We start from the raw sequence: 22,199 nt of genomic DNA on the forward strand, positions 1-22,199 counted from the left end.
TTACAACTGCTGGCCAGTCCTAAAGTGCAAGTGCTCTATGTCTAAATTGTATTGGCGATTGGTTTATCCATGATTGACATGTTTGATTTACTAGTAAGTCCCTGGTATAGTGCACCATGTTTGCCCAAGGCCTGTTACTGAAATGCTACTACTGGGCCTGCAGCACTGATTGTGCCACCACCATGAGTAGTCCTGTAAACATGTCTCAGACCTGCAGTGTCTGTGTGGGCAGTTTTAAACTGCCATTTTGACTTGGCAAGTGCACCCACTTGCCAAGCCCAAACCTTCCTTTTTACTAAATGTAAATCACCCTTAAGGTAGGCCCAAGGTTGCCCTATGGGCAGGGTGCATTGTATTTAAAAGGTAAGGCATGTACTGGTGTGTTTAACATGTCCTGATCGTGAAATACTGGTAAATTTGTTTTTCATTATTGCAAGGACTCTCTCTCCAATAGAGTAACATGGGGATTGCCTTGAAATCTCTTTTCAGTGTAATTTTCCATTGAGATCAGATAGAGATAGTGAGTTTGGGGTCTCTGAACTTATATTTTAAAAATACATGTTTTGGTGAAGTTGTTTTTTAAATTATATGTTTGAAAATGCCACTTTTAGAAAGTGGGCATTTTCTTGTTTAACCTTTTTGTGCCTTTGCCTGTCTGTGGAATACATATCTGGGTCAGAATAACAATTGAGCTGTTTGTGAATTCACTGTAGACAGTCACACAAAGACAGCTGAGGTATGCCGTGCATATCCGGATTGGTCTTCCATAGCTAGAGTGGTGGGAGGAGCTGACACTTGCACCTGAAAAGAGCTGTGCCTGTCCTTACATACGCAGTCTCCAACTCCCTGGAGTGTGACTGGGGCCAGGGCAGGAAAGGCAGGGTCTCTTGCACTATAAAGATTTTTCTTTCAAGTTTGCCTACTTCAAAGGCAGTATTGGGTATAAGTACTGGACCTCTGACCCCACAAAATTAGAATCCTTCTGGACTGAGGGTATTCTTCCAGGAAGAGCTGGATGATATAGGAGGGACTGCAACTTGCTCTGCTGTGCCGGCCTGCTGCTTCTGTCCTTTGAGTGAAAGGACTGGACTTTGCTTTCTACATTCTGCTTCCAAAGGTTTTCCAAGGGCTTGGACTGAGCTTGGCTCCTGTTAAAAAGTCTCAGGGACATCGAAGACTTCATTTGCCAGCAGCTGGGGTCTCACTGAGAGTCTTGACTTCCCAAGTGGTGCCAAATCCACTTCCCAGGCCCTTGGAAGTGAGTTCTGGTGTAACATAGAAGAAACCAAGTACATCGACTCCAGAGTGACTCAGAACTAGTGCTGCTGTCTGACTCTGCGCTGCTGCTGCCCGCACCGGAGCCATGGTCCCCACTAAGTGCAATGACTGCGACCAACGTCGCATGTCCGACACTGCTGCAGCACCTCCGAAGTCCACAGTGTGAGTCCCGAGAGCTGTGTCACCGACATCAGTGACCCCTGACTTCTACTCTGCCGCAGCACCTGTGACCCCATGGTGTGATCGCGAGACCGCAAAGTCGACACCTTACGTCTTGACCTGCTTGATTCATCAACCCCACCAGATCATAAGGAACTGACGCCTCACCACTGACGCCGCATCACACTCTCTACTGCAAGGAAAGGAACCTGTGAGGCATATTTGGAGCCCTGACATGAAACCATTCCATTTTGCTGTTTTTCGGCTAGGACTTAGCTCTCTCAGAGGATTCCTCCATTGCGGTTGACAGATCAGAGTGTGAGAAATGCCCCATTCATCCCTTGCAGAAACTCTCACACATGCTCTGTGCATCGGCTGGTAAGACAAATTTTGCCTGGGCTGATTTTGATTCCCAATCTAGTACTGTACAAGGAGTGATTAGGCAGTTGTTCACACAGAGAATGATGTAGTTCAGGTAGAGGAGACCCTTGATGATGAGTTTTTTTTTTTTAGACTTCCAGTGTTTTTTTACGAGCAGCCATGATGTGAACTGCAATTCAGAGTGAATCTCAAATACCTTTCTTGCTGCACCTGGAGCAATGCCAAAATTGATGTGCAGGCGCAGTGTCAAGATGTTCCTGCCACTGAGTCCATACATCATTGTTGGAAATGGCCCTCTTCTACAGGGTCACCCCTAAATGTTTTGCCTTCCTCCTCCTACTTTTTTGCTGGATTTTTGTTTGTTGTCTCCAGGGCTCTGTGCACTTTACCACTGCTAACCGGTGCGTGTACTGTCACCCTAAAACATGATTTGTTTGGCATATACCTAATTGGCACATTTAATTTACATAAAAGTCCTGTGTAGAGCGGTATACCAAATATCAAGAACTTGTAAATTAAATGCTACCAGTGGACCTGCAGCACTTATTGTGCCACCCACTTTAGAAGCACTTTAAAATATGCCCCAGGCCTGCCAATGCAGCCTGAAGGCAGTGTTCCACTTCCATGTTGACTTGCCAAGCCTTAAACTCCCAATTTATTACATATACGTTACCTTTAAGGGAGGCCCTGGGTAGCCCTTAAAGCAGGGTACTGTGTAAATAAAAGGCAGGATGTACTTTTAAGTTTTGCATGACCTTGTAGTGTAAAACTCCCAAATTTGTTTTTCACTGCTGTGAGCCCTACTCCACTCATAGGATAAGATTGGGGATTCCTTGTTATATTTAATAAGCTGTAATTCTTGAGGCGGTAGATACATTATGTTTAGTGTCTATGAACTTGTACTGATAAACCCTCTTTAATGGTAAAGTTGAATTTATCATTATGAATTTGAAAATGTCACTTTTAGAAAGTTGGTATTTTCCTGCCCTTAGCCCTCCATGCCTGCAGCCTGCTTTTGGTCACATGACTGGGTGTAACTGACTGTTGAGACTTGGTGAATTTACCCCAGACAGTCACTGTAGGAGGCAGGCCATCTATGTAGTGTGCAAAATTAGACACATTGTGCAGGGGTTCTAGGCAACCACACGTTGGTTTACAGAGGTAAACAATAGACCACCTAATGCTCAAATGTTTGTGGTAGCTTGGTTGAGCAGTTAGGCAAATCTTGGAGAAGTGCAAAGCATATGTTGTATTCACAGGTTCAATAAATTAGACCACACACTCAAAAGAATAGCTCAAGACCAATTTACAACAATACTTCAAATTTTTATAACATGTTTAAGACCAAGATCATCAAAATGGGGTAAGTACTTTTTAATATATGAAGTTTGAAAGTTTTAATAAAAGCAGTCCTTCTGTGTGTAATTACTCACCATAGAGATCAATAGAGAAAATAATTTAAAAATTCACCTAAAATCAGGCAATATGTTTACCAATGTCTCCTTTTGCAGTTACGTCAAGGTAATTGGTGGGCACTGTGGACCAGCTGTAGAAGTTTGGGTTGCCCCCGGGTTCGGTGGGAACAGCTGCAGAAAGTGGTTAGAGCTGGTGCCAGGCACTGCAGGGGGACCATTTGGAAAAGCATTGTACAAGTGGACTTAAAAGTAAGTCCAGTGGGTCCCCTTGGAGTGTTGAGGGACCCTTAGGGCACAGGGCAGCTGGGTGCAGAGCTAATCGGTGAGCCAGGAGTTGTGCGCAAAGATGCCCTTGGAAACAGAAAGTAGGTCTCTTGCAGGTCAGCGGGGCACTCTAGTGGGAGGTCCTGGTGGTTTCTGAAGTCTCTCAATTGGGGCTTCCTCCTGGTTCTTTTTAATTCCGGAATGGACTGTCCTTCTTGGTGTTTGACATGAGATGACCAGTACCTAGGGCCATTGCACGGTTTGGCCACTGCAGGACGCAGTGCCACCAAATTTGACACACCTGTAGGGTTTGTCCTCACGGTCTGTTGGGTGGAGATTGGTCTAGCTGTGATGTCCGGTTCCTTGGTTACCAGCCGGTCAGCGAAGCGGCCTTCACTGGGTCTTTGGTTCCTTGTTGCAGTAGAGTGATCCTTTCACTCTGGAGGGAGATCTTTGACGATTTTCGATGAGTGGAGATCCTCTGGGGTTCTGAGGGGTCCGTCCAACGTCCAAGCAACCCCTCAACAGCGATGGTCGAGTCATGGGTGCAGCAGGCAGGGTTTGGCACATTTTCTTAGTGCTGCAGGACTTTGGTTCTCAAGCCTTGGCCTTCTTTGTTGTTGGTCTTCTTTTGTATTGGAGTCTGATTTCTTGGTCTAGGGATGCCCACTAAATACTGTATTTAGTGGGCATTTAGCAGAGTGCCTAGTAGTGACCAATGGGTCAACTACCTTAGGGTGGCTATTCCCACCAAGTGACATCTTCTTGTGGGCAGAGGTCACTTACCTACACCTGATTGACTATTTTCCTTCCCTGCAAGATGGAGGAAAATGAAATGGAGGGGTACTGCGCATGCAGCACCTTAGGGGTGGCGCAAGTTGGGGGATGACCAATCCTCCTGTCCTTTGTGTGGTTTCCTGCCATTGCTCCCACCAAAAAGTGGGAGTTTGCAATGGGGACGGCATCTTCTTCTAGCAGCACGCTTGGGTGTCGAGTTCAAGGGCAGTAAACCCTTTGAAGCTCGCTACCAGGGCAGTGCACATTCCTGAGGGTGGGAGTGTTAGCACCTTCACCCTGGAAGAGCTTTGTTCTGGGACCAGGAGAGCAGGATTTATCACCCTATGGTCCCAGACTCTAGTTGTGGCAGGGTGGTTGTGACAGGCAAGCAACCATGCCAGAGTAGTTCACTTTTGCAGGGGGCACCTCTAAGGTGACCCCTGGGTACATTTTGTAATACATCCAGCACTGGTATCAGTTTGGATTTATCATTCTGAGTTGTTTGATACCAATCAACCCAGGGTAGCCATCATGTTGCTGTGAAACTCGTACTGACCAGTGTCCAGCACATGTATTAAAATGTCTGCCCTGTTCACTTACTATGTCCCAGGTTTGGCAAGGACAGAGTAGGGCCATATTGCTCAGGCATCTTTGCCCGCACATACAATATAGTACACCCCGTCTTAGGGCTGGAAGGCCTGCCAGAGGGATGACTTACCTATAGTGCATGCATTGTGTTTTGGACAGAGCACACAGACTGTGTGCCATGTCAAGTTTGTCTTTTGGGATTGCATCAGAACACTCAGCCTGCAATGACAGTGCTGGGTGCTTCTGGATGCATGGCCCTATAGGGTAGCACAACCTGTGTTGCTGCCCTCAGGGGCCTAAGCCTAACACCCCATGCCCTGGGTACCTAGGTACCATTTACTAGAGACTTATAGTGGCATCTAAAGGTGTTGCCAATTGTGCCAAAGCATCACAACAATTTTAGAAAAAGAGATCTGGCCCAGGGAATCTGGTTAGCAGGGGCCCTGGGCACTAACAACTTTGAGACCACATCAAATACTAGGCAAAAAGGAGGGGGCTAATCATGACAAAAGAGGCCTTTTCTCACAGTCACACATTAGTGGGATTAGCAGATTCTGAATGGCCCATTAACTGGCTTATTTGGGGTGGAGGAGCACAGCCCCACTTTCACCTGAATAGGCTGTGCACTATTATCACACAATAGGCTTCACAATCCTGTACTGTCAGTGCAGCCTGCTCGGAGCCAGGGCAGAGGACGCAGGAAACTCCTGGAACTTCAAAGAACCATTCTGGTAACTCCTCCCAACTAGGAGCAGGGCACCAGGGTATGAACATAGGGCTCTCAGACCTACTCCTTAGTTCACTACTGGACCTGCAGTAGGACTCTCAGATGATTGCCTGCTGCTATGACCTGCTATGCAGTCTGCCGGGCTGGTGCTGTACCTGGAAGGACTGCTTTGCCTGGAGCCTGCCTTGAACCTTCAGAGGCCAGCCCCGCTGTGGAATCCTGTACCTGCACCCAGGACTTCCGAAGTGACTCCAAGGGCTAGATTACCTGGCTTCCTGTTCAGAGCCACAGGGACATACAGGCTCCCAGCATCTTGAACCCACACCTGGACCCAGCCTGAGTGAGTCTTGAACCCCCAAGAGGACTTCATCCACCTTGGTTGTAGTGCTAAAGGTGCAGAGGTGGCCATTTTCCAAAACTGAGGACTTGCTATTTTGAACCGTAAAATTTGATAATTCATAAATCCAGTTCTACTAATTAGGGTTTGATGCTTTTGGTGTCAAATAATTTATTATGATTTACTCTTTTTCTCTAAATTGGTTTGGGATTTTTATTATGTTGTCTTTTAGCTCCCTAGGGTTAAAGAAAGGTTAAATTAGTGACTTTTTATAATTCACCCTTCAAAGGATTGTGGATGTTGCTTGACCAGGGCTCACACCTCAGCGAACCAACAACCCAGTTTCTCACACCCATTTTTAGCATTATCATAAAGCGACTATTTGATGTTATAGGACATAAAAATAGATTTATAAATTGCATTTCTGCAACATTTATTTTCTGTTGACACACTGTTCCAGGTTTTGATCTAACTTTGTAACAGCACAATACGATTTTGTCTCTGAATTATATTTCCACATTCCATAGTTTACTACCCCTACCCTCAACTTATGAAAGGAATCAAATGTAACTGCAATTATTACTTGCTTATTTGCTAACCTACTATGAAAATACCCAAATACTCACTGCGTAGCCCTTTTACAACTTTAACGTCATCAGACTTTTATGTGTTTCCTTAATGTGCTAGAGCTGGGCTGACAGTTTGAGATGTCCGAAAGAGATTGGAATAATTCCTCTTGAACAATAGGGGCGCCCCATGTAATACCTTTGGTAAGTATAAATGTTCAAAAAGAGTATCATTTACCTTAGGTGAGACAGAGAACGACGCATACTCTGCCAAAAACTGAGGCAGGCCATATACAGTGTTAAATAGTCCACTTTGCTGGGGTTGTGACCGTGCCTCATGCTCTCTCACATTCTTATGTGTGGAGGCTCATCACTTGCCCATATGCACCTGGAGGTTTCCATCTGTAGCCAGAGACTGGAATACTAGCTTGCCTGTTATAAAGCAGATGATTGCAGCATCATGTTGCATGACACCTCACAATTGTGTAAGCTTGTTGTTCATCTTCTCTAAGGAGTTTAAAACTACTATTTTCATTTCTAATGTGATATGTGTGTAGCCTATCAACCCTTGGTGTTGGCCATTTTATCTGTACTACAATCCACTTTATACTTACTACCTGTCTAAACAATCCATTGCTTAGTAGAAATGATATTGAATTTAATCTTACCCAATGGGGAAAACTTAAAATATTTGTTTGATCGACCTAATGTGTCAGAAACAGGATGGGTTTTAAAGTAAATGGCAGGAAGGTTCAACACACCTTGTGCCTGGTTATTGGTGCACAACAATTAAGCAAAGGTTATACAACTTCTTGCCCTAGTGTCAGCCATTTTATGTGCACTTTTTATTCTATTTGTTTTATTTTATTTGTTTTATTTTCTTTTGCTACAAACCTAGCATAACACATCCACCTCTCCCAGCCTTTACCCACCTCCTTCCTACCATTGTTGCTACACTTGAAGTCCACAGGTCTTTCTCTATGGGCCACTCACACTCTGTCATCCCATAGTCCATAGTAGTCCCACCTTTGCCCCACACCTGGGCTTCGTTCTGAGGGCAGCCCCTTGCACCGAAAATGAATTCCTCCTGCTTTGATCACCAGTCCATTGCCTTCTGCCATTCTGGGATTGTAGATGAGTTTGGGGTCTCAATTTACGTGCAATGTCCCTCTTGGCTGTAATCAATGCCACTGCCACCACCACCAGCACCCACTCTCCCCTGTTTCCTGCTATGCCTACTTGGTTCCCCAGTAAAACTACTATGGGTGTGAAATCTATGTGTCTGCCTAGCACATTTGTGAGTGTTCTGGGGATATGACACCAGTATGGTGCAGTGTCGGGACATTGCCAGACCATGTGAAAGAAGTCCACGTCTTGGTGGTTATAACAGAAGAACTTAGACGTGGGGAGCCTTCCTGAATGAAGGCTTTAACATGTCATAATCTCCCATGGGCAGTTTTCGTATCACTCCATTCTGTGTTGTCAAGCACACCCACCTAAGCCTCCCATTTCTGTTTCAAGGACCGGAACATATCTGGTGCATTGTTTATGAGCAAGAGGTATGTCTTGGACACTCTGCCTCAGACGAGACTGTCCATCTGCATTTGTGCCTCCAGGGAGCTATACTCGGGTAATCAGAAAGTTCCTAACAGTGGGCAGTCAAAGCATGCCTAATCTGGAGACACTTGTGAAACTGGGTGTACCGAAGTTGAAAGTGTGCCTGCAATTTGGCGAAGCACTTCATGTGAGCTCCTCCCCACACCCCCCCCAATGATATGATTCCAATCTTGTTCAAGTGACTAAATCCCTCCAGTTGGGCCGTGTTTCGCAGCCAATGCCCCCCACCAAAGCGGGGTCTGCTGCATCAGCTTTTTATCCCATCTTGTGAAGCACTCGTTTTGTAGGCTCTAACATGTAGGCTGGGATGGGACATCAATATGAGTACCTTAGGACCTTGTCCAGGCCCAGTAAGCCCAGCTCCACGCAATAGGTTGGGTCGCTCTAACCTCCGTTTATCCAGTCATTGATGACCAAGAGCTGCAGCGCCCAATAATAAAGCCTTACATCGTCTACCCTCAACCCCCTATCAGACGTCAACTGACAGCATTTATCCCAGCCGATGCATGGAGATAGCCTCTCCATAGGAACGCTCAGATTAATTCATTCATCTTTTTAAACCTTATGTTTTGGGACTGAGAACAGAAACTTTTGCAGGGTGCTTATGTGTACTTCAGTCTTATGTTCCAAACTGTAAGGATCAATGTGTTAATAACATGGCTTTAATTACATCAAGTTAAAACATCTCCCCGTTACAGCAAAACCTATTGAGAGTGTGTAGATTCCCCTTTGTGTATAAGAACTCACATATGTAATGATCACGTGCTAGTGATTTCACATATCTGGCAATGTTACACAACATTGAATAATTCCGAACAGGCTTCTGAACAGACTTAACCTCTTCGCTGCCAGGCCTTTTCCCCCTCCTGTGCTGAGCCTTTTTTTGGCTATTTGGGGCAGTTCGCGCTTAGGCCCTCATAACGTTTTGTTCACATAAGCTACCCACGCCAAATTTGCGTCCTTTTTTCCCAACATCCTAGGGATTCTAGAGGTACCCAGACTTTGTGGGTTCCCCAGAAGGAGGCCAAGAAATTAGCCAAAATACAGTGAAAATTTAGTTTTTTTTAAAAAAAAATGGGAAAAAGGGGCTGCAGAAGAAGGCTTGTGGTTTTTTCCCTGAAAATGGCATCAACAAAGGGTTTGCTGTGCTAAAATCACCAGCTTCCCAGCTTTCAGGAACAGGCAGACTTGAATCAGAAAACCCAATTTTTCAACACAATTTTGGCATTTTACTGGGACATACCCCATTTTTACGATTTTTTGTGCTTTGACCCGGTTCTGTTACCCAGAATCCTTTGCAAACCTCAAAATTTGGCAAAAAAAAACACGTTTTCCTCACATTTCGGTGACAGAAAGTTCTGGAATCTGAGAGGAGCCACAAATTTCCTTCCACCCAGCGTTCACACAAGTCTCCCGATAAAAATGATACCTCACTTAGGCCTAGCGCCCGCGACAGGAAATGGCCCAAAACACAACGTGAACACATCACATTTTTTCATAGAAAACAGTGCCTACCTGTGGATTTTGGCCTCTTCTGTTAGGCCAATCTGCCCCCAAGGGGGGGCAGAAACCTCTAGACACCATGGATTGGTGTGTGTGTGTGTGTGTATGTGTGCGTTTTGTTTGGAGGGGACAGCCCCTTGGGCAAGGGTCTCTCCCCATGGGGGCACATTACTGTTGGCCATAACTGCCCCCTTTGGGGGCAGATTGGCCTATTTTGGAAGGCCCATCTACCCCTAAGGGAGGCAGAATGCCCACCAGAGACCAGGGAAGATTTGTTTTTTCAAACTAAGAGGTTGAACCCCACCCCAAATAAACAGGGCCAAAGTTGTTCTGCCCACCAGTGGGCAGATTGGGCATTTACCCCCGATCCACACCCCGGGGGACAGAAAGTCTACTAGATGCCAGGGAATAAAAAAAAAAAAAGAAAATAGTGGGGTGGTGGCTACCAACTAGTATGGGCCTAGTTATGTCCCCACCCGAACTGAAGGGGCTAACAGTCTTTCAGCTCTCCCCCGCACACTAAAACATCTTATCCCATGGCAAGCAAGAGGACTTTTGATTATTTTTGTTTTTTGTTTTACATTTGGGCCATGAGAGCTTGGTAACTCTCAAAATCATCCCACTTGGAATGGTGAGGGCTGCACTTTTTTAACTTTGGGACGCTGCCATTTAATAAAATTCACAAGACCTAGACACATCTGAAAAATAAACATCTAGTTGATTCTAAGGTGGTGTGCTTCACATGCATCCCGCACCATTTCCTTACCCACAATGCCCTGCAAACCTGCAACTTTGCTGGAAAGCACACATTTTTCCCACATTTTTGTGCTGGAACCTTCCCGAATATGCAGTAATCCACAAAATTCCTACCACCCAGCATTGTCTCATCTACACCGATAAAATTTCTGCTGCACTTGTCAGCCTAAAAATGTTTTTTTTTCAAACTGCCCTTTTGGACCCACTTTGGTGCCCCCTCAATTTCGATGTGTTTTTGGCTCTTCCCTGTCACAAACACTTGGCCCACCTACACAAGTGAGGTATTTCTTTTTACCGCAAGACTGAGGGGAACGTTGGGTTGTAAGAAATTTGTCCCGGTGCTGTGATCCCACACAGAAATGTGGGGAAACTGTAATTTTTGGCTAAATTTACGGTTTGCTGAGAATTCTGGGTAAGAAAATATTGGGGGATCCATGCAAGTCACACCTCACTTGACTCCCTCGGGTGTCTAGTTTTGTTTGGTAGGTTTCCCTAGATGGCTGCTGAGCCCAGGACCAAAAACGCATGTGCCCCCCGCAAAAACAGGTTGTTTTCTATTTTGTGTCCAGATAGTGTTTTGGGGCATTTCCTGTTGCAAGCACAAGACCTACCCACACAAGTGAGGTACCATTTTTATCGGGAGACTTAGAGAAACGCTGGGTGGAAGGAAATTTGTGGCACCTCTCAGATTCCAGAACTTCGTCACTGAAATGTGAGGAAAAAGTGTTTTTTTAGCCACATTTTGAGGTTTGCAAAGGATTCTGGGTAACAGGACCTGGTGAGAGCCCGACAAGTCACCCCGTCTTGGATTCCCCTAGTTTTAAAAAATGCACAGGTTTGGAAGGTTTCCCTAGGTGGCGGTTGAGCTAGAGGCCAAAATCCACAGGTAGGCACTTTGCAAAAAACACCTCTGTTTTCTTTGAGAAAATGTGATGTGTCCACTTTGTGTTTTGGTGCATTTCCTGTCACCGGCAGTAGGCCTACCCACACGAGTGAGGTACCATTTTTATTGAGAGAGTTGGGGGAACATAGAATAGCAAAACAAGTGTTATTGCCCCTTGTCTTTCTATAAATTTGTTCCTTCCAAATATAAGACCGTGTGTAAAAAAGACGTCTATTTGATAAATGCCCTGTAATTCACATGCTAGTATGGGCACCCCAGAATTCGGAGATGTGCAAATAACCACTGCTCCACAACACCTTATCTTGTGCCCATTTTGGTAATACAAAGGTTTTCTTGATACCTATTTTTGACTCTTTATATTTCAGCAAATGAATTGCTGTGTAGCCGGTATAGAATGAAAAACCACTGCAAGGTGCAGCTCATTTGTTGGCTCTGGGTACCTAGGGTTATTGATGAACCTACAAACCCTATATATCCCCGCAACCAGAAGAGTCCAGCAGACGTAACGGTATATTGCTTTAAAAAATCTGACATCGCAGGAAAAAGTTCGAGTAAAACGTAGAGAAAAATGGCTGTTTTTATTTCACCTCAATTTCAATATTTTTTTATTTCCGTTGTTATTTTCTGTGGGAAACCCTTGTAGGAGCTACACAAATTACCCATTGCTGAATTCAGAATTTTGCCTACTTTTCAGAAATGTTTAGGTTGCTGGATCCAGCATTGGTTTCACACCCATTTCTGTCACTGACTGGAAGGAGGCTGAAAGCACAAAAAATCGTAAAAATGGGGTATGTCCAAATTGTGTTGAAAAATCGGGTTTTCTGATTCAAGTCTGCCTGTTCCTGAAAGCTGGGAAGCTGGTGATGTTAGCACTGCAAACCCTTTGTTGATGCAAATTTCAGGGAAAAAAACACAAGCCTTCTTCTGCAGCCCTTTATTCAATTTTTTGTATTTTTTTTTTTAAATTAAATTTACACTATATTTTGGCTAATTTCTTGGCCTCCTTCAGGAGAACCCACAAAGTCTGGGCACCTCTAGAATCCCTAGGATGTTTGGAAAAAAAGGACGCAAATTTGGTGTGGGTAGCTTATGTGGACAAAAGGTTATGGGGCCCTGCCCCAAATAGCCGGGAAAAGGCCTGGCAGCGAAGGGGTTAAAAGCAGAAATAACCGGCTGGAGGGAAGGACCCCCATATTTGCTACTAAATTGTTTCAATCCCCATACCGATGATAAAGCTTTATTTTTTAGGGCTTCAATATGATCTTTCCATTTCAAGTCTGAGTCAACCACATACCTAAATATTTTATTTTTTACCTTCTCTAGTTTTTCACCTCCTAGCAGGTAGGCAAAATCACTCTTCACTTTCCCTATAGACATAATTTTAGTTTTTTTCTAAATTTATGACCATTTTTTTCCTTTGGCAATAAAAGTGGAACACCTCTGATTTCCTTTGTAGACCTAACTCCGTCATATCCATTATCACTAAATCGTCAGCATATAATAGGCAGGAAACATGTACACAATCCATTTTTGGGCTTAGGCCTTTAACCTCCTGACAAAAATAATGTAAATAATATTGGTGCCAACACACAACCTTGGCGCAAACCGTTCTTTATGGGGATCTTTTTTGACAGGGAGCAACTCGTGTCTAAAATTACTTGGGCCCAATTTTGTGAGTGCGGACCCTGAAGGAGATATAATAAATCCAAATCAATCCCTAACTGTCTTAGCATGTTCCATAGCAAATTCCTATTTACCAAATCAAATGCGGCATGAAAATCCACAAAACAGCAGAACAGGCTTCCTCGCATTTCCATTGATTTTTTTTGCTAAAGACCACAAACTAAAACAGTGGTCGATTGTCGAGTGCACTTCCTTAAATCCGCCTTGTTCTACAGGTATGATATCATTTTCCTCTGCCCATTCTTTAATTAACCCCAACAATATCTTTGTGAATACCTTTTCACCTACGTCTGATAAACTTATCAGCCGATAGTTTTTTGGTTGTATTGGGTCCTCCTTTTTATGGATCAGTCTTATCATGGCTCCCTTCCAATTCTCTGGAAAACGGCCGTAATCAAGAATTTTACAAAACGTATCATTGAAAAATGTAGTCAACCAATCAATGTTTTATTTTTATTATTATAGCTGGAAGATTGTCTGGGTCGGCCGCTTTAGTTAATTTAAGTGCTACAATAGTTTCTTTTATTTTTTGTGGGGCAAAAGCTAATCTCATATTCTCACCCATCTTCCTGATGATACCGTATCCTTCCTCAGTATCGATACCATCATATACGGTAGACAGATATTTATACCAATCCTCTTCTCCAACCAAACACTGCATGGTTTCTGATACTTTCCCCTCCCTTACCAACTGCCAGAAGCCACTAATATTCCTTGTTCTTATCACTTCGATCATTGTGTGACAATGTTTACCAATATATCCCCATTTCTTCTGCCTTATGAATGTTTTATAACTCTGTTTTGTCTGACAGAGCTGCACTTCTGTGTCAATAGTGGGTCTTTTCCTAAATTCCCTTTCTAATCTTCAAATCTTTAGCTTTTTACACCTACATTCCCAATGAAACCATACTTTACTATTATTAATCTTATATAGTTCTCCCTTCATCTTTCCCACTTGCTGTTTTTTTATTTTGTTTTTAGGCAGTCCACCATTAACGCAATGTCCCTATTATAACCTTTAAACACATCTCTTGGATCCATTCCTCCATTGTAAGGTTTGGATAATGGACTATCAATTCATTAAGTGCTTCTAGGCTACTTTCTGTAAGACGGGTCGTTATTCTACGAGGGTACTCAACTAGCGCTATCAATGCCTTTTCTCTCTGATTTTTATCAGTTGGCGGTATTGTTAATCGAAGTGGCCAATGATCGCTGCCCTCTATATGCTCAACTTCAAAGTCCTGCACTTCTCCAAAGGGCCAAGCATTTACAAAAGCATAATCAATGGGGCAAATCTGGTTGCCTATTCGAAAAGTCTGTTTTGCCGGGTGATCCTTCTTCATACAACCATTTAGACAGAACATACCCTGGGATCCTAAGGTTCTTACTAGTGACAAATCACGTGCAGAACATTCTACATTTGGGAAGATGCTATTTGGAATTTGTGCAACAACTAGTAGCTCCTTATACAGTTTATCAATACTAGTGGGATTAAGTTTGTGATTAAAATCTCCCAACATTATGGTTAAGTATCCTGGTTTACCAATACTTAATAATTCCAGATCTTCCTCAAACAGACCCGCTGGATGTCATAATCATACATATTCCACGGTTGTATATATACATTAATTATTATTAACCGTTTAGCACCTCCAATTGTATTATAGAGATCCACCTGGCCTGCCAATAGCCAACAACATTTAGTTTTTATCTCTATAAACTTATTCGCTATTCTTGTTGAAGCTAAGGTTATTAGGCCCCCTGATGGATGACCTAACCCTTGCCGTGATGCTCCCCTGAAGAGTCTCATGAAACCATCTACTGGATCAGGTTCGTCGCACAATCAAGCTTCCTGGAAACACATTATATCATACTTTCCAAACTCTCCTTTAAATAAGCATTGTTTTAAATGCTTTTTATAACCTCCCATATTCCAGGAAGAAATCAAATGGCTGAGCGACGGGCTTAACTCCTAGTCCACAACACTCAATTTGCCCCTCCTATAATTATCACGAGGGTGTACAAGGGACTCAAGGCAATTCCTCTACTGTGGGTCATTATTTTCATTACTGACAGTTACACTTAAACTGCCATTATTTCCATCCACGCACCTTCTTTGATTGTTATTATATAACAATGCCCATTGCATTTGGTTAGGGAACAGACCTGCATGACACGTAAGGACCCTCCCATCTTGAGTCTCGCACCCTAACTCTCTTTGCTGTACTAGTCTTATACCCTCCTTCCCTAACTCCACCTCTGCTTGCAGTACCAGACGTCTAATGCATTCAGAGTAGAAGATTGCTTTAGTCACCTCTTCCCCCTCCGTGCTTAATATAAATCCTATTTGCTTTATATCTTCTGACTCAATTTCACGTAAACTTGGACACCGGGCCATGACTTCTAGAAGTCGGTACGATTCAGATGTTTTAACTTTCTACGCCTTTTCCTCCCAATCTCTCTTCCCCAAGGATCCAGATAAATCCACCTACATTTACTTCCGCTAGGGCTCTCCCACTCCCTCTTTTCCTCAGGACCTTTAGGTTCCATTACTTCCATTTCCACTGCCGTTCTATGGGTAACTTCCTTTCTTTTTCCTCGCTGGCTAACTTCTCTGTATGGTACAATAGGTACATTTTGTAACGTGGCCCCTTGCTCTAGGGCTGCCACTTCCCCCCTTGTCCTCGGTCTGTCCTTGGGGTACTGGCCTGGGCTATCTTTCCCTCGCTCCCTACTGAAGTTTTCCTTCCAGTGTTTCTTTCCTTACTTTGCTTCCTACATTGGAGTTTATAGGACAACTGTTGATCCCATAACCCTTTCTCCCCCTTCTACTATTCCTCTTTATCACCAGCATTGGTTGTTTGGAAACACATACTGACGGTTGGCCTAATGTCTGTATTTGATCTGTTTCCCCTCCTTCATTACTAAGTTCCCGGGTATCATGGGTACCTGTTTCTTGATCTCTTTTTTCTAGCACAGGATTTACTAAGGTTGGCATACTGCTATTAATACATTTTAACTCCACTGTTATCTCTTGTAATTGATTTTTATGTACTTTCTTCTGACTATTGTTTGCAGTCAGTACTTCCAAGATTGCCTGCAAAGTCTTCTGCATTAGGAACATTACTTCTAGTAGTGACTCAGCTGGTTACAGCAGTAGTATCAAAAACAGATGCAGATTGTTTGCCCAAAATAGGTGACGACAACAATATATCCAACTTTTTACTACCTTCTGAAACACCCCCCTCCAGCTCCCCCACAAAAACTTCCTCCCTTTCCAAAGCCAGCGGTATCATCGCCTCAGTATTTATACTATCCCTTTCTTGGGATGAGATGCAGGGGGGTGAGGATTGCCTAGGCTCCAGCAAACCCTCACACCCACCACCCTCCTCTGACCTCCTCTCAAATAACAAGTCCTCCGTTTGTAATGAGTCTAAGATCAGGACCTCATTCCTCCTAAATTGTTCGCTTTCACTCTGATTGGCATCAAACATATTACTCCCCTCTGATAACTGTAACTGTGTCATGTGGTGGTTTTATTTAAAGTATCTCCCCACAAAATCTCTAATTGATGCTCCGAGAGGTGTTCCTGAGGATCTTTCATGGTTATCCCTAACAGCTCTATCTGCTCTATTATCTCTCTAAGTTTCCTCCTGTCCAGACGACTGAAGTACTTTCTCCCCGCTTCGTTCTTGATTTAAAAACGATGATGACCCTAGAGGCGGGTATTCCTCCATAAACTCCTTTGCCTTGGGGCGTGATTTTAATCCCTTTTTTCCACCACCACGTGATCTTGCCTTACTCCCCGGCATACTGTGTCCTGTAGATACTATATATATATATATATATATATATATGTGTGTGTATGTGTATATATATATATATATATATATATATATATATATATATATATATATATATATTATATGTGTGTGTGTGTGTGTGTATCAAGTGGTATCGAGTCGTATATATCACTCCTTAGGGCGATACTCCCCACGCAGAGACCACAAAAAGACACAGGGACAGACCACACCCCAGGCTTAAACTTGCCATTCTCTTTGATACTTTCAGGAGGTATTGCCGGGATGTAACTGTAGCTCTTCTTCTGGAGTAAAATTTCCCAATGTCTACTTTCTTGAATTCTTAGGTTCTTAAGTTCTTAGACAGCACGCGGTAAACACACGGAGCCCACGTAGAAGAGGGGGGAGCCAAAGCCCTATGGGGGACAAGCCACCCTGGCCTAATACCAGCCGCCTCCGCCCCACCACTGGGGGAGCTGCAGCACTAGCTGCTTCCAACAAGCTCTATTCAGTTGCCTTCCTCCGCTCACACTCTAAGTGCTACAGGTACACAAAAATTACAGGAATAATATAACATGAGCACCACAGGGACCTACTGGACAAACAGACGAAACATATTCTGCCCAGGTTAAAATATTTTAATTTCTCCTCCGTATTGTACCAGGGCAGGTCCTTGTGGGAAGATACGAACTCCCAATGATAATGGGTTTAGTATTTTAGTAGTTTAAAAGTTTAGTAAATTAGGGTTTTTTTCTGCACCTTCAGCAACTTGCTGCACCTTGCTGCTTGGTGATATGGGGGGCAGAGGGGGTGCATAGGCCCAGAGAGACACAGAGAGGTCTTACTCAGAGGCAGAAGCAAAGGTCACCAACTCAACTCCATGGGGGCCCCACAGGGCTTCCAGTAGTTTCCAATAGCCAAGCAACACTCAGACCTCGAACCTCGCTTGGCGACGCCACTACTTTAATGTCGACAACCCAGTAACCAGCAAACAAAAGATGCTTTTAAATCCTACCGCAGCTTCATGGGTGCAGCTCAGATCAAATCGCTTGTGGTGTGGTCAGATGGCATCTCCGACTGCTTCTTCCCTGGTCTCCCGGCCCCTGGCCTCCCGCTCCTCCCTCCGTTGGGTCGATAAGCGACAGAGCTCGTACGCACTACCGACCGCGAGATTCCTTCTCAGCGTCTCCAACTCTGTCGGCGTCTTAGACTTAGCAGAGGTTACAAAGGGACAACGCGCAAATGTGGCGGTGGCAATTTTTTTTTTTTAATCAAACTGTTTTTATTGTTTTTCAAATCAGTACAAAGACAGCCTTGAAATGCTCATCATGTATATAGCTAGTGACATGGACAGTGTAATATTCACAGTGTAGACACTTGGTTGGCCTTGTAATTGACTTTCTAATAGAGAGCCACATCCATGACTGCACATGGCATATGTTCCTGTAAAAGCCATTTACACATGAATAAACACAATACAACCAAAAGAGGTTAACATTAACAATTTGCATGATTAGGATACAATTACAAAATGCTCAATGAAGGGTGCATCCAGATGAGTCACAAGGGGTACATCCCAGCTAGCATATCCGGGAACACCCCCTTGGATCTAGAAAGGGGATCATATTTGGAAGAGGTGAAGGGTTCTTGTACAGATAGGGCATGAAAATAGAAGAATGCCCCTTGATAGATACTGCACCAGAGGACCCCATATGTAATCGACGTTTTTCCTGGAGATAGTCATAATATCAGTTAACCATTCCATGGTAAGTTTGCATGGATCCCAGTGTGACATTGATGGGGATTCAGGTTTCTTTCAGGCTGCTGCCAAGGTCATTTTGGCAGCTCTGAGGCAGAGCCATAGAATAGACCTATCCCCAGATGTCTGATGTTTCAGGGAGAGGGTCTTGAAGGCCCAATAATACATCTCCTGGTGTCCGAGGTATGGGGTAGCCCAATATCTCTTTAATTTAAGCTAGGAGTTCTTCCCAGCAGGGGCGGATATTAGGACAGTCCCACCAAATATGATAACAATCCCCCAGTAAACCACATCCCCTCCAACATCTATCTGAAGTATTGGGAAAGATATCCGCAGTTTCGCCAGGTACAAGTACCAATCATAGATAACTTTATAGTGGGCTTCGCGTAGGCTGAGGAAATGATTAAATCTAGAAATATCACACCAATAACTGCGCCATTGATGGTCTTCTATCTGTGAGCCCAGTATTTGTTCCCACAATGTCACATGCGGTAGAAGGGGGGGCATTTATGGTAAATCTCAAGAAAGCATATAGAAAGGACATTCAGCCTTTGGCTCTGTGGGAAAAAGCTCCTTGGTGGAAGCCTGTCAGATTTCTGTTGTGAGAACCCAATGTTTCGGCTGGGTATAATGATAGGTTCAGATTTGGGGAGATTGAAATCTCTGCAGCCGTTATTGAATGGTATTATGTCCCAGTTGTGGAATAGATCTGCTGTTGTAAGGCAGGCCCCTTCGTGGCAAATTGTTTTTATCACAACAATTCTACTTCAGATACTTCAGAAATGGAAAGACCCAATTAGACAATTTGATTAAAGATCGTAGTTCAAGGAGAGCGACTGGTGTTGAAAACTCAGTCTTTCCCAAATGAAAAAAACTAGATTTCCTTTCCACATTGTCTAAGATGGTAATGAAACTTAAAACAATTGGGCCTTAGAAGCTAAACTGGACAGATCAAGCAGACCTAATTTTAACAACAAAAGAGATTGGGACCGATCACTGAAATTATAGAAGACCATCCTTTAGCAGAACTATGGCGATTTTAATGATAAGGAGTATATTTTTGGCTGTTACAATCACACATAGTGATCACTGAATTAACAAATGTATCGTTCTGGGTGATATTAGAAGGTGTTATAGCTGGCCATGCATCATTCATGCTCTGTCTATGGAACTAGTTGTACCTCTGGCAAAAGTATACATTTAAGTACAAGCAACAAGAAAAGAAGTACGTTACAGTCACTTCTGCCCAACTTTTAAATGAACATCTCATTGGCCCGGTTTCTATGGGCATTATAGAAATCTTCCATTAGAAAAGATCTAATGCACATCTTTGACTTGAAATGCAGAACAGACAGGGGCACAGAAAAGGCAGGGGAATGCAAATGGATTTGGAGACTTTGAATTGTGATCCTTTGACCAGATAAAATAAAGTGCCCGTGGCTTCCTTAATAAGGGAACTTTCAACAGCCACGTTTGACCTATATGCCTCTTTACCTCTCAAGCAGCATAGGTGTTAGCAAGAATGAAGTAAAATAAATATGAGGAAGCCAAAAGAGTTGGGAACGTTTTGAAGCACTGCCCCATCAGCAGAAATCAACATGAATGAGGCATTTTACTTACACACTCAAATTTGCCTTATTGCTCACATTCCTATACAATTCCACACAATTTGATATACACGCCTTCAAGGAATAATTTTTGAAGGGTACTATACTGAATGTATTGACAGACTCTTGTAATGATCAACATGGTCGTATTGAATATATGGAGTCAATATCAAGTCTGGTCTTTTCATTGTGTTTGGGGTCTATCGCCTTATGTCTGCCTTAACCAATATGGCAAACTTGGTGTGCGCCCAGTGTGCCACTTATCCTAGTTCTCAGGTAAAGACAAAGGGTTGATAGTGTTGCTTACAAAGAGAATGGTCTATGCAGGGGTGGAAATTGTGGCCCTTATTGGGACGGAAGGCAGGCTCTCCTGCTTGAACATGGGTAAACATATGTCTTTCTTGGCGATACTGACCTTGTTTCCTCCTGGCTCCCTCTTTAACAGGAAAGAATGTAAAATTCCCCAGCTTTTGTAACTGAAAATCTCAGTTCGATTAAAAACATAAAGGCAATGAGTATGCTCTTTTCTGTTTAATCGTCTTTACTCCAGCCAGTACAAAAGCTCTTCAAAATTCAAACTTTGTCTGAAAACACATCACATAACATTTTATAAACAAATTCATTAGCCAAACTACACACCCTAATAGTCTACATCAGCCTCTGTCTAGTCCACCATCTAGGAGCCATGTGTCTAAATAATAGACTCTTTCCTTTCTTGTCCTTTTAGGAAAGCACCCTCTTTCTTGACATGGTTACCCCCAATTTCTGCCTGTTGTTAGTGTGTTTGACTATGGTCACTGGGATCCTGCTAACCAGGACCCAGTGATTATGCTTTCTCCCTTCTAAATTGGTAACTTTGTTACTTACAGCCCACATCTGGCATACTGGGGCCCCCATGTAAGTCCCTAGTATATGGTACCTAGGGGCCCAGGACATTGGGGTACCATGGGATCCCCATGGGCTGCAGCATGTATTGTGCCACCCATGGAGAGCCCATGCAAAGTGTATCTGCAGGCCATTGCAGCCTGAGTGAAAGGGTGCATGCACCCTTTTCACCTCAGGTCACTGCACCAGGTCACTGTAAGTCACCCCCATGGCAAGCCCTCCTAGCCCAGAGGGCAGGATGCAAGTATTTCTGTATGAGGGTACCCCTGCACTAGCAGAGGTGCCCCCACGAACTCCAGTTCCATTTTCCTGGACTTTCGTGAGTGCGGCGATGCCATTCTATGCGTGTACTGGACATAGGACTACGAACGTCCAGGTACATAATGGTAACTCCGAACCTAGGCATGTTTGGTATCAAACATGTCGGAATCATACCCCAATACTGTTGCCAATATTGGAAGTATGATTCCATGCACCTTAGAGGACCCCCAGCATTGTTTCTACCACCCTTCTGGGGTTTTCCGGGCAGCCCAAGCTGCTGCCACCCCTCAGACAGGTTTCTGCCTTCCTGTTGCTTGAACAGCTCAAGCCCAGGAAGGCAGAACAAAGGATTTCCTTTGGGAGAGGGGATTAACACCCTCTCCCTTTGGAAATAGGTGTTACATGGCTTGGGAGGGGTAGCCTCCCCAAACCACTGGTATGCTTTGAAGGGCACATTTGGTGCCCTCTGTGCATAAACCAGTCTACACCGGTTCAGGGACTTCCAGTCCCTGCTCTGGTGCGAAACTGGACAATGGAAATGGGGAGTGACCACTTTCCCTTTCCATCACCACCCCTGGGGTGGTGCTCAGAGGTCTTCTAGTGGGTCTCTGGGTTCTGCCATCTTTAATGCAATGTTGGCAGAGGCCTCTGGGACCATCTGAGTGGCCAGGCAGGTTAAGTCAGGGCCCCCTCCTGATAGGTGGTCACCTGGATAGGTGACCAATCCCCCTTTCAGGGCTCTTGGGTGGGGACTCCCCTGCAATCTCTACTTCGACTTCTAGCCCCTGGAACCGCAACTGGATCCTCCAGGCTCGACAATCTGCATCCACGAGGGAGACTCTGCTTGCAACATTGTTCCCACGTCTCCTTCCAGCTTCTGTAATATTTTTCCAGCTGTACATCCTCTGAGGGCAGCAAGTCTTCAGTCTGCA

The 22,199-nt window shown here is 44.1% G+C and overlaps 1 protein-coding gene across 2 annotated transcripts in view; it reads left to right on the forward strand.

Annotated features, from left to right (window-relative positions):
- Window positions 1-22,199, forward strand: part of CYB5R4 (cytochrome b5 reductase 4) — a 1,010,997-nt gene that overhangs the window by 277,138 nt on the left and 711,660 nt on the right. The gene's annotated exons all lie outside the window — the stretch shown is intronic.

The sequence above is a fragment of the Pleurodeles waltl genome, chromosome 5, assembly GCF_031143425.1.
Source record: "Pleurodeles waltl isolate 20211129_DDA chromosome 5, aPleWal1.hap1.20221129, whole genome shotgun sequence".
Lineage (NCBI taxonomy): Eukaryota > Metazoa > Chordata > Amphibia > Caudata > Salamandridae > Pleurodeles > Pleurodeles waltl.